Raw genomic sequence first — 17,664 nt, 5'->3', positions numbered from 1 at the left:
GCCCAGGGGTAATCTCTTAAATTGTACCCCCCCATTTCAACATGAAAAGACACTGATAGCGGATACACGTCAGCAGAAAAGCCTTCAACCCCTCTTTTCTGGCTGCCTTGGTAAGGCGCCTTGCATGTTTGTGGTGCCCTGGAATGTCATTCTGTGCCTTTTCTGGTACCCACTTAAACTTTTGTGTCTGAGGACAAGTAACTCCCTCTGCCCGCCCCACCTCTGCATCTAGCCTGACCTAAACCAAACCAAAACCAAACCCGTTGCCATCGACTCTATTCCAACACAGGGCAACCCTATAAGACAGAGCAGAACTGCCCCATAGGTTTCCAAGGAGCGCCTGGTGGATCTGAACCTTGGACCTTCTGGTTAGCAGCCACAGCTCTCAACCACTACGCCACCAGGGCTTCCAGCCGGACCTAGTCACTTGTATTTCCCTCTAGGATCTGAGGAAGAACTATCGCCATCTTGCTTTCTTCTAGTCTCATCCAAAATTCTCCATCTTTCAAATTTAGGTCTTTCTCTCTCTCCCTTTTTAGATATGATTCACATACATAAAATTCACCATTTTAAAGTTTACAATTCAGTGGTTTTTTGTATATTCACAAGGTTGTGCAACCATCAACACTAATCTCAGAACATTTTCATCACCCCAAAAAGAAACCCTATACCCATTAGCAGTTATTTCCCCCCACCCCATCCAGCCCCTGAAACCACTAATCTGTCTCTATGGATTTGCTGATTCGGTATAAATGGATTCATACAATATGCAGCCTTTTGTATCTGGTTTCTTTCATTTAGCACAATGTTTATCTGTGTTGTAGCATGCATGACTACTTCATTCCTTCTTATAGCATGGTATGGCTATACCAAATTTTGTTCACCCACTTATCAGTTGATGGACATTTGGGTTTGTTTCCATTTTTTTGGATACTATAAATAACGCTACTGTGAATATTCACGTACAAGTTTTGTGTGAACATGTGTTTTCAATTCTCTGTGTACATTCCTAGGAGTGGACTGCAAGTTAAGTATCTCTTATTACCCAAATCTATTTGGTTTCTGAGTTTAGATAGCAGGGGATATCTCTTACAATGCAAACACCTCTATAACAACCTTCATGCCCCACCTCCACTCACATTCCTGCAGTCTTCAGAGACTACACGTTAGTTACAACTTACATGTTTCCAATTAAATTGAGGGCAGCCATCAGTTCTTACAGTTCTGATCATACAAAAAAAAAAAAAATTTTTTTTTTATATAGTGGGAACTTAATATATAGCCATTGACATACTGACCTCTAAGATGCCCACAAATGAGGGGATGATAACTTATCACCCACTCTTTCATTCAATAGATATTTGACTGTCTATTGTATACGGAGCTTGATGCTGGGAATAAATAGTGGACAAAAGTTACTGTTTAGTTTCATCATACCCCAAGTGCCTAATCAACTCCACAAATACTTACTGAATACCTACGATGTGAAGAACATTGTGCCAGGTGTGACAGCAGACACAGAGAGGAACAAGATATAGTCTGCAGGCTCTTACTGCAGGACATAAACTACACACACAACAACATAAATAAACTATAGCACTGGATACTAAATGGCGTAAGAAAGGTACACAATGCTCTGGAGAGTCAAAGGACAGTGGTTTCCGAGAGTGGAGAGAGAAGACAGATGCCAGGAAATACTTCTTGAAAGTGGTACTTGAGAAAGGACCTCAAAGAAAGTGGCATTTTGATAGATGGGGATTCCTAGGGGAAAGTGTGTTACCAGTAGAGAAAAACAGCATGAGCAAAGATAGACTGGATACAGTATAGAATTTTTTTTTTTTCAGAGACCAATCTAGTTTGGTATGTGAAGATGGGTAATGAGAGATATTGTTATACTGTAGAGGATCTTGAATGTTAGTCTTAGTATTTAAATAGGTACCCTTGGGGGGTTCAGACGGTTAACGCGCTCTGATGCTTACCTGATGGCTGGAGGTGCCTCGATAAAAAGTCCTGGTGATCTACTTCTGAAAAATCGGCCATTGAAAATCCTATGGAAGACAGTTCTACTCTGACACTGGTGGAGTCACCATGAGTTAAGAACTGACTTGATGGCAATAAGCTAAAAGAATGATTTATAAGTCTTCCTGTAACAATTTAAATGACTTTATTAATTCTTTAACACTCTTGAAACTTTCCTATTATGTATATTTTCCAGTTTTAAAAGTAATCATGGAAATTAGTGATTTCTCCTTGCCACAAAGAACAAAAAATAAAATCTTGGCAGCTAAGTGAGTATGCTAATAGGGGGAGAAAGGTATAATGTCAATAATTCTAGCACTGCATCCCACCCTCTTGGGAATATGTAAAGCTTAAAACAGCATGTGGGCAAATCTCAATAGCCAAAGAAGTAGAACGAAGACTGAGGAAAAATAATAGCATTTACTAAGCTCTCAGCACCAGTCATCATGTCCGGCGATTTACATGTAAACCCCTTATCCACCAAACAACTCCAGTTAGGTTTTCGGAAACAGGCTCAGAGACGTCAAATAAATTGCACAAGTTTACCAAGCTAGTACCGTAGAAGAAAAGACCTGATGATCTGCTCCTGTAAAGATTACAGCCTAGGAAACCCTACGCAGCAGTTCTACTCTGTCATTTGGGGCTGCCATGAGTTGGAATCAATCTGGGGCACACAACACCACCACAACCCTCAACCCCATCACAAAAACTACCACCACCACCAAAATAACAAACAGTAAAGCAATACTGTAGTTGTAGAACATTAGCAAGATTTTACGAAGATGTTGACATGTCATGGGGTTGGCAAGCAATGTCACAAAACAGTACGTGTATGAGAAACTAGTTTGCTCTATAAACCTTCATCAAAAGTACAAAAAAGTTATTAAAAAACATTTTACAAAAAAAGGTAGACAACAGAACCCAGGCACGTTCGCATTATGTATAGCACATAGCACTCTATGGATAATCAAATTTCAGTGAAATTGAATCCAGAATTTTGACCTGTTTTAATATTTCAAACTGCTGTGAACAGTGTCCCATAACTACTTTTGGAAAAAAAAAATGGTTATACAACCTAAGTGCTCTTAAAAAAACTGATAGTTCTTTTACTACAGATGACATGTGATAGAAGGAAATTCTCAAATTCATTCACTCAAAGAAATAACACAGTGCACTTAAAAATTTTTTTATTTTCTAATTTTGATACCATGTTTCTGTCACAATATGCAAAGAAAACTGCAACAAAGAGTACTTAGGGGTAAAAAATCTTTGGAAGACAGCAAGATTCCTCACAGAAACACTTTTAAAGAGAATAAAACATGTCCCACAGACTTTTCTTCTCCATTTTTCACAAGCTTTGCTAATATTTCTACTTTGATGGAACCAATGAATAACCGCCACTTATAACAAAACATCTTCTTTCAGATATGTTTTATATATTGCTTTCGTCTGAACAGACAGTTCTTCAAGCTGCTAAAGTCTTAGCTGCAGCAATTTTTCTTATTACTATTATACTGAATTTCTTCCATAGAATGTCATGAAGACCAATTTAATAAACTCCTTTGCCTTTCAAAGATAGTTTCCAAAAGGCAATGCTGCAGTATCTCAATCGATATTTTAAAAGAATTAAAAAAATCTTTTTCATTTAGTTCCATAATCCTTCCATATTTCGATAACTCCCAATAAAAAAAAATAGTATAATTTGCTGGGGTAACCGTGCATTGTCTTCTACATTACAGTGATAAAGAAGACAGTGAATACCTCTCTCTAATTAATTTATTGATACTTACTTGGACTAGACTATAAGTAGCCCTGTCTATATGTGCCTAACCTAATGCAGACTTTATTTTGTCTTGCCTGTTCAATCAGCTGCTGAAGCAGATCTTTGATTTTTCAAAAGTTAACTTATTAATTTTAGAGACTTAAGCTGTTTTTTTTTTCTTTTAAGTCTACAGAAGATTAGAAAATGTATTTTTCCTCCTTACCGTAACATTTATATACATAGGGTCACTGTGAGTCGGAACCCATTCAATGGCAACGGGTTTGTTTGCTTTGGGTGTTATTATTGCACAATCAACTCTAAACCAAATGGCTTTTTAAAAGCTAGAATTAAAGTAACTGCAAATTCTGAAGATAGATTAACAATTCCAAAGGAAAAAACACACAGGCTTTTACTGCTTTAAAAAAATTCCTTAAGGAACCCCTGAGACTATGGCCCCCGGGAAACCCTGCTCACTCAAAACTGAAGCTACTCCTGAAGTCCACCTTTTGGCCAAAGACTAGACAGGCCTATAAAACAAGTAATAACACACTTGAGGAATTCGAATATAGGAGACCAAATGGGCAATACCTACCCAAAAGGAAAGATGAGAAGGCAGGAATGGGACAGGAAAACTGGACACATGGACATGGGGAACCCGGGGTGGAAAGACAAAGGGGGGGAGTGCTGACACACTGCAGGGATGGCAAACAATGCTACAAATAATTTGTGTATAAATGTTTTAATAAAAAACTAATTTATACTGTGAGCTTTCACCTAAAACACAACAAAATTAAAAAAAAAAAAATTCTTGAAAGACGTTATAGTTCCAGGTTCATTCAATAGATATCCATTCCAAAATTACTAAAATCATTGAGATTTTACAAAGTAAGCTCCTAGTAAGTAGATTTCTTCAGCACATACACAAGAACAAGTGTTGTGATCCTTGACAACAGAAGCTAAAGAATCAGAATTGTTGAGTGTTTATTCCACTTTACATATAGTTCCCTAGAAAAAAAATGACAATATAGGAATATAAAGTTCATTCTTGTTTATCTTTTGCCCTTTTTGTGTTCATTTTTTTCATTCCTTAAATTCTGAGCTGAGTTTCATGACCTTTGGCACCATGCTTCAAAACCACAAAGAACAGATATCATTTTTAAATCGGTGAATTTCGATTACAAGGGGGAAATGAATTGAAACACAACTTGCACAAATACTACATGTCAACTACGTGTAAGAATTTTTAAGGCTGAGGAGGTTGTTCTCAGGCACAGGACAAAACCTGTAGCCTAAAATCTAAGAATTAAAGATGCCAATTATACTAGCTAAGGTAACATCAAATATTTCACTACTTCATTATATCACTTTCCCTCTGGCGAAGTAAAAATGCCTTATAATTTATGAAAGATTCAATCCTCTAATACACCGTCTCCTTAAAAGAGTAGCTACAGCGTTCTCGAGGCATGTCAAGGCAGAGACCACCATCCCTCACTCAGTCAAGGTTGGACTTGAGTACGGGAGCATGGGTGGACAATCCATGAGTCACACAAGCAAAACACGCCGTCGCTTAGGGAATTTTAACAAGGGTTTTCATATTCTTTGAAGTAAGAATACATTAAGAAAATTTTGTTGGGGAGGAAATGTCCCATCTTACATGTGGAAATAAAACACATTTAACTGGAGGCGGGTGATTAGCACGACTTGGTGGGACAACGTAACTTCTTATATAAAACACAATCCCAAAACTCTAAGATATCATCGATGCAAACAGCACCACCCACCACCTTTTTAAGCCCTCATCCAACCTGGGAGCGGGTTCCACAACCCCAAACTATCCCCCTACCCCCACAGGAAATGAGTAGTTTCCCCCTCCCCCATGACAGGTTTCCTCCCCTCCCCCAACCGGAAGTGAGGCGCCCCCATTTAGTTAGCCTCAAACCGAGGCAAACCAATAACAACAACGGCAATAGAGGCATGATCTTCAAGCGTAGAAGGGCACCTCAACTACGGCCACCCCCAGCCTCGCCTTGCTTACTGACCTGCTGATGAAAAGGGCAGGCAGGGGCCTGGGGCCTAAAGAAAGTCCTTCGCACAGAGGACAATTCCCTCAGCCCCTCTCAAACGCCTTCATTCTTCGCACGCCGTCCTCTCACAGTTTGACAAAGATTCCTCCGCAGCACTTTATTTGGTGTCCTTTCTTTCCCTTTTACCTAATCGCTTAATCACCTTCCTATAGGTAACTTCTCTTATCACAGTAACAATTAAAATTGTCCCGATCAGTAGAAAAATGAAATATTATTTCCGATACCTTCAGAAAGATGAAGGGATTATTTTGTTCAATTGCGGCGAAGGACTACGTGAATACGCACAGAGAGACTCAGTTCACGAAGGCTTCTGGGAGTTGTAGTTTCGCTTTTATCGCTAACAGGCGCAGAAAGTAGCGGGACTTGAATTGGTTATTTTTTTACACTCTGGAGTCCTTGAAAACACAGAGTATGTATTCGACGGCAGGCTGACAAAGAAGATTCGGCACTCAAATAGGCCAATACTTTGTCCTGTTTTTCTTCTGGAACTTAATTGAATCTAAATCTCCCCTCACGAGCGCTAAGGTCCCGGTCGTCCTGCCCTCTGGCTTTGGCCACGCCCCCCTCGGCCAATCGAGCGCTCTCTACGTCTCACCCTCTGACGGTGGGAACCGGAGAGGAGGGGATTCGCGGCGACTCCTCCCACGGGGTTGAAGCTACAGACGATGGGGCGAGAGGCCGAGGCTCTGGGCGCGCGCGCGTGCTCGCTCCCGGGCAGAGCTTGAAGAGGGCGGCGCGCAGGGCTGGGAGGAGGCGGGCGGGCTGGTGGGCTGGGCGGGTGGCGAGCGGCCGGGAGCGCGCGGTGGACTCGGCGGCGGCGAGTAGTTAGTTAGTTGTTGTTAGTCAGTGTCAGTTGCTCGGCGGCGGCGGCCGTGGTCGCCAGGAAGGGGACGGGACAGCCGGCGATGGTGGTCCCCGCGGCGGCGTGTGCGCCCTTCAGGTAACGGGGGCAGGGCTGCACGCGTCCCTCCGCTCGCCTCTTCTCACACGCCGGCTGGTGGGAGCAGGGTCTCCGCGGGGTGAGGGCGCTGACCCGGGGGAATCCGGGCGGGGCGGCGGGGGTCTGGCTGGCGCCGCCGCGGGGGCTTGGGCGGCTGGTGCGTCCCGCCCGGCGCGGGCTCTCCGGCTGCGGCTGCCATCGCACGCTGCCGGCCCTAGTGGCCCCGCCGCTCGGGGGCCCGCCGGCGCCGCGCGCCCCCTCGCGCCCCCTTGCGCCCCGGCCGCCCCTTTCTTCCCCTTCCTTCGGCGGCGGCCCCGGTAGCGCGGCGCCCCCCAGAGGAGGGAAAGTTGGGACCTGGCGGCGAAGGACGCCCCGGGCGCGGCTGGGAAGCTGCGGGGGAAAGCGAAGCCTGGAGAAGCTGTACGCGGGGGAGGCTGGGGCAGGAAGGGCTTCTCTCGCTCCTGCTAAGTCTGCACGGTCGTCCCGCTCCCAAACCCGGGAGGATCCGGCGCAACCTCCCCAGCCGCGTCAGGACGAAACCCAGGGGCTCTCTGCTGGCTCCCTTCGCGCAGCGGCTGGTGAGCCCCCAACATGCTGGTTGACTCAGTGGTTTGAGGGCTTTAAGTGGTTCGGTTGGTCCGTTTGTTTCTCCTTTGCCCTTTGACTCATCCTTTCTTGCAACTTTTCTTTCCTATTTCGACGAGGACTTGCTGCCCAGAATTTCCCCTTCGCAGGCACCATCCGCCTGAAAGGTTGCTTTTCTCTTTCATCTTGTGACTACATTAAAGACTGCTGAGAGCAACAGGAAAGAGGGACTCCCCCCTTAAATGTTACTTTCTTGCAATCGGTTGTTTTTTTAAGATTCAAGTTCGGGAATTTGAGAGCTGTGGAATGGGGTTATTGGAAGGCTGGCGTTGAGGGGTTAGTGATGAGTTAGAGGAAAACTATGATTTCATCTTTATTACATTTATCTTCTGTCTCGGTTAAATGTGGTAAGATTATACTTTGAATTGAATACTTGGAGACTTACATGAAAGACTATTTTTAGGTCCTTGGATGATGTATATGAACAGCTTTTCACCTGAATTGGGATTGTCTTGAGGTTTTTGTTTTGAGGCCTGCTTACTGATTATTATTCACCCACAGAAGTGATGTGTGTTATAGTGTCTGTGGCAGGAGAACTCATATTGCTCTCTGCAGTGTGGAAGTGAAAAACGTCAATTATCCACAGGGGTAAAACTTTCCAGGAGCAATCTTGGCTACTTGCTTCATGATGGCTTCTCCTGTAATCTCAGAGCATTTCTAGATATCTCAATTCACTGACTGCCCTAATTACTTTCTGAAGTATCTGGCACTTCTTCTCTTTGGTGACTCATTTAGTAAACTAATGGCAGGTATAGTACACTTTCTTGCTTTCAAAGATGGGAGTTATAGCCTCAACGCAGAGATTAATGGTTAACAATGGAAGCAGAATTCATGCCATTGCTAGTGAGTTTTGGCTATGACAAGCTCCCAAACTATGCGAAAAAACAAATAATCTTTCCATAGATGTCAGAGAGGAAGAGAGGGAAATATGTCTTTATTTTGGAGACTTTAATATGATTATATTATGTGGGAAAATGTCAAATGATTTTCTTTAAGGCTTTTTGATGTGTAGAGGTTGTGTCCCCTCCATCCCCCACTTAGGGACTGACATCTGTGTTTGGTTAGGTTCCAGGATGGGAAGAGAAGTGTTTTTGGGAAAGGAAAAGATAAGATTGCTTTGAACTATTATACTATGACTATTCGTTTTACGGAAACCCTGGTGGTGTAGTGGTTGAGTGCTACGGCTGCTAACCAAGGGATTGGCAGTTCGAATCTGCCGGGTGCTCCTTGGAAACTCTTATGGGGCAGTCCTACTGTGTTCTATAGGGTTGCTATGAGTCGGAATCGAGTTGATGGCACTGGGTTTGGTTTTTTTATTCATTTTACCCAGTGATACCATAGAGAAACTTCCATGAAATGTTCGTACCCCATTAACATTCTGTCGGAATGCACTTTTAAGAATCTACCCTGAGGCCTATAAAGAAATAATACCACTTTATAACTGTTTCCTGACAATCACATTAAAAAATGTGTTCCTGGAATGCATTATATATGTATTCATATAAACGTTTATCTTTGTACATTTATGGTAATGTAAATATTTAAGTCTGTGAGCTTAAAAACTTTTATTTGCTTATTTGCATGCATGTTTTTCAACATCTAGCAGTGCCAACCATATTTGCCAAATAAGCATCAGCCATAAATTCATGCTTTGGCACATTTCGTATAATAACTCTTCTAAATTGCTCCGTGGTGCAGCATCATGAGATTAGCGTTTATTTCATGAGAGAGTTTTTCTTTTTCTTTTTTTTAACTGTAGTGATGTACTGTTAAAGTGGAATAGGTGGTGGGCTCTAGCTGTTTGTGTTGAAACCTGCCAAATCATATTCTTGTTGGATGGATTGTTTAAGTAATTTAGGACCCAAACTGTGGCCCCTGGCATGCCAAGGGTGAGTTCAAGGCTTCACATCACTGCTGCAAACCCCTTTTTTCACTATAAGAGGCAGGTGTGTGTCATGCACTTAATTTTCTTATTGCTGATGTCTTGATGGTAATTTCTCCCCGCCCCCCAGTCTTTTCATGACTAGAGGTCCTGAGAAAGTCTAGTCTCCTTCACTGCCTGTTTGTTTTCCTTGGGAAACTCTTTGGAGAATGAGAAATTCTGTGAATTTTCAGGCCAGAATAAGTAGCTCATATTTATTTGGCAAATGTTTTGAGTTCCTTCTAAGTGCCAGGCATGGCGGTAGGCCCTGAGTATATGTTGAATGAGATCTCCTTCTGCAAGGAGCTTATAGTTTAGTGGGGGAAATATAGCTGATAGTTTTTAATAATTATAATATGGCGTGATGTATGACAGGGATGCACACAGGTTCCTGTGGATGGAAGAACAGAGAAAGGGTAGCTGATTCAGATTTGGGGTCCTAGGGAGTGTCCTGGAATGCATCTTAGTGGGTTACCTGAACTAATCTTGAATAGTAGGTAGGAGTAACTAAGCTCAGAAAGAGCGGAAGGACATTGTAGACCTGCACAGTCCAATGGAAATCTAATGTGGGCCTCGTAGACCTGCACTGTCCAATGGAAATCTAATGTGGGCCACATATGTAATTTTAAACTTTCTAGTAACCATATTTAAAAAAGTAAAAAAAAAAAAAAAAGTGAAATTAATATAGGGCACTTCTACCCTGTCTTGTAGGGTTGCTATGAGTCAGAAGTGACTCGACTGCAGTGGGTATGGAATACGGTATTTTGTTTAATCCAACATATCTGAAATATTATCATTTCAACATGTAATCAATATGTTGTTGTATGCTACTGAATCTATTCTGACTCATAGCAATCCTGTAGGGCAGGTAGAGCTGCCCTATAGGGTTTCCTAGGCTGTAAACTGTATAGAAACAGATTGCCAGGTCTTTTCTCCGGTGGCACTGCTAGTGTGTTCCAACCATTGACCTTTGCATTAGCAGTTGAGTGCCTAACAGTTGTGCCATCAGGGCTCCTGTAATCAATATAAAAAGTGTTACTGATACTGACATTCTTTTCACACTAAATCTTCAAAATCTGGTGTGTATTTTATAGTTACAGCACATCTCAATTTGGACATGTCAGATACTAAGTAGCCATAGGTAGACACAGTTTTAAGGAACTTAGTTTTAAAAGCTCAGCATTTAGTGAAAAAAAATTCCGTTGTGCTGTGATAGAATCAGATTTGTGTTTTAGACCTATGTTATATTGGCAGTGCAGTGAATGCTGGATTAGGGAAAGGCAACACAAAGCAAAATTAGTTAGGAAGCCATTTCTGGTGAGAAATGATGAGAGATATGGAGGAGGGGGTGGATGGATGAGACATTTAGAAAGTATTATCAACAGGACATGGTAAATAATTACATTATGGAGTTGAGCAAGACTAAAGATCTGGGATGATTCCCACATTTCTGTTGTGGGCTACTAGGTAGATGGCAGACAGCCCAAGAGAAGCTGACCAGACAGACCAAAGATGAAAAAAGGAAACTAAGAGATTTGCCGTAGAAGCTGAGGGAAGAGAATATTTCAAGGACCAGGAGTGGCTCAGGCCATGAGGAAGCCAAGCAAGATAGAGACTGAATCAAGTCTCTGACACTTGGTGATTGAAATGTCAGTTTGTGACTTTACCTAGAGCAGTTAGCTACATTGTAATGCTCTGAGGGGGTTGGAGAGTGAATGACAGCCAAAAGTGTAACTAACTGAGAAGGATACAGTGTTTTCAACAAAGGACTCTGAAGGAGAGAGTGTAAGTAGAGTCAGATGCAGAGGATTTAGAGAGAAGCCTTTTTTTTTAATTTTTATTTTTATTGAGAGGCACTTGGGCATGCTTATATAGGGGCTGGAAAGAACCCACAGAGAGGAGGAATTGGAGAGAGAGAGGAAGAGAAAAGATAAATGAGAGAGAATGAATGTGGGGTGTGTGTGTGTGATCCATAGAGCTGAGATTATTTTTTTTAATAGTTTTTATTGAGCTTTAAGTGAATGTTTATGAATCAAGTCAGTCTGTCACATATAAGCTTATATACACCTTACTCCATACTGCTGCTTACTCTCCCCCTAATGAGTCAGCCCTTCCAGACTCTCCTTTTGTGACAATTTTGCCAGTTCCTAACCCTCCCTACCCTCCTATCTCCCCTCCAAACAGGAGATGCTGACACAGTCTCAAGTGTCCACCTGATACAGATAGCTCACTCTTCATCAGCATCTCTCTCCAACCCATTGTCCAGTCCCTTCCATGTCTGATGAGTTGTCTTCGGAAATGGTTCCTGTCCTGGGCCAACAGAAGGTTTGGGGACCATGACCACCGGGATTCCTCTAGTCTCAGTCAGACCATTAAGTCTGGTCTTTTTATGAGAATTTGGGGTCTGCATCCCACTATTCTTCTGCTCCCTCAGGGGTTCTCTGTTGTGCTCCCTGTCAGGGCAGTCATCGGTTGTGGCCGGGCACCATCTAGTTCTTCTGGTCTCAGGATGATGTAAGTCTCTGGTTCATGTGGCCCTTTCTGTCTCTTGGGCTCATAGTTATCGTGTGACCTTGGTGTTCTTCATTCTCCTTTGCTCCAGGTGGGTTGAGACCAATTGATGCATCTTAGATGGCTGCTTGTTAGCATTTAAGACCCCAGACGCCACATTTCAAAGTGGGATGCAGAATGTTTTCATAATAGTATTATTTTGCCAATTGACTTAGAAGTCCCCTTAAGCCATAGTCCCCAAACCCCTGCCCTTGCTCCGCTGACCCTTGAAGCATTGAGTTTATCCTGAAAACTTCTTTGCTTTTGGTCCAGTCCAGTTGAGCTGACCCTCCGTGTATTGAGTACTATCCTTCCCTTCACCTAAAGTAGTTCTTATCTTCTAACTAATCAGTAGAGCTGAGATTTTTGAGGACATAGGAGGGGATAGGATCCAAGGCATAGGGAGAAAAATTGGGTTTGAGGAGGAGGTAGTCTTCCTTTTCCAGTGGGCAGGATGGAAGGAGGTTAAGATGGATGGCGGTGTAGATTATAACTGTCTAAAAATTTTTTTGCAGTATTTCAGAAGAAATTAATTTTTTAATAAAAATATCCCTGTAGTTAGTTGTAACAACAAAAACATTTTTCATAAACCCCAGTTACATGTATCAATATACCTACAAGGCTAAAAATCTATGCTAGTTTACTTCTTGAACTTTCTAATGCTTTCCTGTCAGAGCTGTCATTATCACCCAATTACAATGATGCTTTGAATCACGTGGCTTCATCTTGCCAGTGTTTTTATAGTCAATGATTTTGTCAAAATTTCTAGTGTTTTAGGTACAACATTGTTTGTAATTAGCATGGGGAGGAAAGTGACACCATGAGTTACCACATTGGGTGACACCAACCCTAGTGATGCCACTGATCAAACTAAGAAATTAATATTGGTATGGAGCTATCAACTAAATTCCAGACTTTATTTGGATTTCACCAATTTTTCCACTAATATCCTCTTTCCATTCCATGATCTAAAGCTGGACACCATATTGCTTTTAGTTGTTGTGTCTCCTTAGTCTCTTCCAATCTGTGGTTTTTCTTGGTCTTTGCTTGTCTTTTATGACCTTGACACTTTTGAAGACTACTTTTTAAGTATTGTGTAGAATGTTCCTCAACTTGATTCTGTCTGATTTGTCATGACTAAACTGGGGTTATGGCTTTTTGGGAAACCCTGGTAGCATAATGGTTAAGAGCTATGGCTGCTAGCCAAAAGGTAGGCAGTTTGAATCCACCAGGTGCTCCTTGGAAACTCTGGGACGATTCTACTCTGTCCTATAGGATCACTATGAGTCAGAATTGACTTGACAGCAATGGGTTTGGTGTTTTGGTTTTTATGGCTTTTTGAGAAGAATACCACAGACGTGTGTATCCTTTTTATCACATCATGGACGGTGTGCGTGATATCAAAGTAACATCACTGGTGAGTTAACCTTGATCACTTTGTCAAGGTGGTTTCTCTCAGGCTTCTCCACTATAAAGCTGCTATTTTTCCCTGTTAATAAAAGCAAGTCATTAAGTTCAGCCACACTCAAGGGGAGAGGAATTCTGCTGCACTTCTTGGAGGAGCATTAGGGAATTTATGGACACGTAGTAAAATCATCACAGTAGTTGGTAAGTATTTTAGGGGAGACTCTAACGCTAATGGTGTTCTACTGCTAAAATTGTATTTTCCTCATTCTTTCTACATTTATTAATTGGAATTCTTCTGTAAGGAAAGTTTGTCCCTGTTTGTTTTATATCAGTTTGAACTCATATTCATTTTATTGCTATCATATTTTTATTAATGCTATCATAATTTGTTGTCAAATGATTCCAGCTTTGGTTATTGGGAGATCTTCTAGGTTGGCTTCTGTGTCCCTTTGACATGCCCGGATTTTTTGTGTATGTATGCGCGTGTATACGTCCTTACTCTCTGGCACTACTAGATGCTTCAGGCTCCTCTTTTATTTTTCTTGCCCCAGTCCTAGAATCAGTCATTTCTCCAAGGAACTCTGGTTCCTTTTATTGGAAAATTGGGCACTTCGAAGCCACAATCTGGGTGCTAGTTACGCTCATTCCTACTGAAGTGTCCCTGCTTCTAGGGTCGCTCAGTGGACAAAGTTGGGAAATAAATGTATATGCTGTTGTCAGTTGCCGCCAAGTCAGTTCTGACTAATGACAATCCCATGTGTGGAGTAGAACTGCTCCGGGGGTTTCCAAGGCTGTGACCTTTCAGAAACAGATCACCAGGCCTTACTTCTGAGGCACTTCTAGGTGGGTTTGAACCACCAGTTTTTCACTTAGTAGCTGAGAGCTGAATCGTGTGTCCCACGCAGGGATCCGACATGTATATATACTAACCTGCTTACCTACACATCTATATTTATTTCTGTTTCGATTAAAAGAAACATGTTTTCATCCTGATAACCCTGACTCTAACTGGATGTATTTTGATCCAAATAGATTTGCTAATGAATTGAACGTGGCATGTGAAAGAAAAGGAGTCAAGGATAGAGCCAAGATTTTTGGCTTGAGCAACTGAAAGGATGCAGTTGTCATTAACAAGATGGGGAAGGCCCAGAGCAGGTTTCTGGGGAGAGTTCAGGGGTTCTGTTTCAGACTGGTTAAATGTTTGAGATGTCTAATAGGTATGCTAATAATAAAGGTGCCAAGTTCAACAGTTGGACACATAAGTCTGGAGTTCAGAGGAGAATGATCCAGGCTGGATATATCTGGAAGTTGTCAATGTATGTAAAAACCATGAGACTGGATGTGATCATCTGAGGAGTGAGTATAGACAGAGAAGAGAAGAGCTTCAAGGATTCACCTCTGGGGCATTCTGGTCAGAGAGATGAGGAGGAGCAGTTCTGCATAATTCTAAGGGCGGGGGTGTGACTATGGGATGAATTTTGTACCCGTCATTAATGAATGCATGTTAAATACCTGTCACTTGGAAGGCATGGAGCTGTGTTTGGGGTTAACGCTGCTGTCCTCTATAAATTTGCAGTTGAAGATGAGGCAAATGACAGACTTAAAAAGAGAATAGCAATGAAAGATAAATACCAGGTAGTGGTACAGATAGAGAATGTAAACGTGTTTGTTGGAAGACATAAGAAACAATGACCTCAGACAAGTACCAGCTACTTATAAACGCTGATGTAAGCATGTGTCACCCAAGAAGCTTGTCAAGGTTTCATGCACACACTAGTAATTAACAGCCAGCAGAAGACGCCTTTGAATTATGATGTTGTTGAAAAATATTGAGTATACCATGGACTGCTAGAAGAACGAACAAGTCTGTCTTAGAAGAAGTACAGCCAGAGTGCTCCTTGGAAGCCAGGATGGTGAGACTTTGTTTCATGTACTTTGGACATGTTATAAGGAGGGACCAGTCCCTGGAGAAGGAAGACATCATTCTTGGTAAAGTAGACGCCCAGCAAAAAAAAAAAAAAGGAAGACCCTCAAGGAGATGGATTGACACAGTGGGCGCAACAGTGGACTCAAACATGGCAATGATTGTGAGGATAGTACAGGACCAGGCAGTGTTTTGTTCTGTTGTACATAGGGTCACTATAAGGTAGAACCTACTCGACAGCACCTAACAACAATAGCCCAGTGAACTGAGGTTGTAGTAAAATATTTTTATTTCAGCCCCTTTGCACTAAAGATGGATAGGTAGGCTTTCATTGTCAGCTGCAAAGAGGTAGCATAGCATGAAGTAGGCAGGAAGCACCTATCTAGTAATTACTTAAGTGTCAACCACTTTTTAGGAACTGTAAGAGAAGTAAAGGTTTATCTCCTTGCTCCTTAGGGGGCAGAGAATCTCAGGATTCCAATCTCAGTTCTACCTGAGTGGTTGGCAAAGCTGTTATCATTTGTATGTACCAGGTGCTGTATTTACTAGTTGTGAGAAACATGAACAGAATCTATATGCTGAGTGGAAGGAGCCTCTGCCTTGAGTGCAAAGACTATGTCTTACTGGTAAATTTCCTAGCACATAGTGGGTACTGAAATGTTTGTGCCTTTAAGTTTGTACTTTATGAGGATCAAGTGCAAATATTTGACCTTATAAAGTAAGACATGAACAGCTATTTAATTTGTTTAAGAAAATATACAAAAACTTAAGTCGTCTAACGCAGAGCTTAGGCAGAATAAAATGAATCAGTATGGTGATATCCTCATTTTGACTCAGCCAAACAAAGAATTTTGCTGTTGTTTGTTGCTATCGAGTTGGCTCTGACTCATGGTAACCGCATGTACAACAGAACAAAATGTTGCCCGACCCTGTGGCATCTTCACAATCATTAGTATGCTCAAGTCCATTGTTGTGGCCACTGTGTATTTTGAGTGCTTTCCAACCTACGTCCTCTGCCTCCAACATTATACTGGACAAAATTCTGTTGTGATCCATAGGGTTTTCATTGGCTAATTTTTTTGGTGGTACATCACCAGGCCTTTCTTCCTAGTCTTTCTCAGTCTGGAAGCTCAGCTGAAACCTGCCCTCCCTGGGTGACTCTGTTGGTATTTGACATACCAGTGGCATAGCTTCCAACATCATATCAACATACAAGCCATCACAACATGACATTGGCCAACGGATGATGGAAACAAATGATACTGCACTTTAAAAATAAGATCGCTATTATTCAAGTAGCTCATAAGCCTGCCCTTCAGCAGTGGTCAGGAATACTAGTTCAGGAGTCAAACTGGCTGGCTTTGAATCCTGGCCCAGATTCTTACTGCAGTTTGACCTTAAGTAGGTTTCTTAGCTGTGCTTCCCTTTCCTCATTTGTAAAATGGGGATGTTGTTGTTGTTGTTAGGTGTCATCGAGTTGGTTCCGTCTCGTAGCAACCTCATACAACAGAATGAAATACTGCCTGGCCCTATGCAGTTCTCATGATCGTTGATATGCTTGAGCCCATTGTTGCAGCCACTGTGTCTGTCTGTCTCGTTGACAGTCTTCCTCTTTTTTTTGCTGACCCTCTCCTTCACCAAGCGTGATGTCCTTCTCCAAGGCCAGATCCCTCCTTATAACATGTCTAAAGGACGTGACACGTAGTCTCGCCATACTTGCTTCTAAGGAACATTTTGGCTGTACTTCTTCCAAAACAGATCTGTTTGTTCTTTTGGCAGCCCATGGCATATTCAACATTCTCCACCAACACCATAATTTAAAGGCGTCAGTTCTTCTTCAGTCTTCCTTATTCATTGTCCAGCTTTTGAATGCATGTGAGGCCATTGAAAACACCATGACTTGGATCAGCTGCACCTTAGTCTTCAAAATGACATCTTTGCTTTTGAATACTTTAAAGAGGTCTTTTTTAGCAGATTTGCCCAATGCAATGCATCTTTTGATTTCTTGACTACTGCTTCTGTGGGTGTTGATTGTGGATCCCAGTAGAATGAAATCCTTGACAACTTCGGTCTTTTCTCCATTTATCATGATGTTGCTTATTGGTCCAGTTGTGAGGATTTTTGTTTTCTTTATGTTGAGGTGTAATCCATACTGAAGGCTGTGGTCGTTGACCGTCATCAGTAAGTGCATCAAGTTCTCTTCCTTTTCAGCAAGCACGGTTGTGTCATCTGCGTAACACAGGTTGTTAAGGAGTCTTTCTCCAATCCTGATGCCCTGTTCTTCATATAGTCCAGCTTCTCCGATTATTTGCTCAGCATACAGATTGAATAAGTATGGTGACACACCTTTCCCTAACATGCACTATTCCTGAATTTAAACTATGGAGTATCCCCTTTTTCTGTCCAAACAAC

At 42.1% G+C, this 17,664-nt stretch overlaps 2 protein-coding genes across 9 annotated transcripts in view; one reads left to right on the top strand and one right to left on the bottom strand.

The window, feature by feature from the left end:
- Nucleotides 1–6,449, bottom strand: part of HMG20A (high mobility group 20A) — a 93,849-nt gene extending 87,400 nt beyond the window's left edge. For 4 of the 5 annotated variants that reach the window (XM_064267241.1, XM_064267242.1, XM_023552934.2 and 1 more), the window contains exon 1: nt 5,821–6,449. The gene's annotated coding sequence lies outside the window, so the exon portion shown is untranslated. The remainder of the gene's footprint in view (nt 1–5,820) is intronic. The other variant, XM_003413831.4, reaches the window with a different exon arrangement.
- Nucleotides 6,450–6,674: 225 nt separating this feature from the next.
- PEAK1 (pseudopodium enriched atypical kinase 1) overlaps nt 6,675–17,664 on the top strand; it is a 270,520-nt gene continuing 259,530 nt past the window's right edge. For 2 of the 4 annotated variants that reach the window (XM_010593772.3, XM_064267232.1), the window contains exon 1: nt 6,675–6,805. The gene's annotated coding sequence lies outside the window, so the exon portion shown is untranslated. Of the gene's footprint in view, nt 6,806–7,097; nt 7,384–17,664 lie in introns of those variants that run through there. The other 2 variants (XM_064267240.1, XM_064267236.1) reach the window with 1 other exon arrangement.

The sequence above is a fragment of the Loxodonta africana genome, chromosome 13 (assembly GCF_030014295.1).
Source record: "Loxodonta africana isolate mLoxAfr1 chromosome 13, mLoxAfr1.hap2, whole genome shotgun sequence".
Lineage (NCBI taxonomy): Eukaryota > Metazoa > Chordata > Mammalia > Proboscidea > Elephantidae > Loxodonta > Loxodonta africana.
The sequence above is the reverse complement of the archived record's forward strand: the minus strand, read 5'-3'. Positions and strand labels throughout refer to the sequence as shown.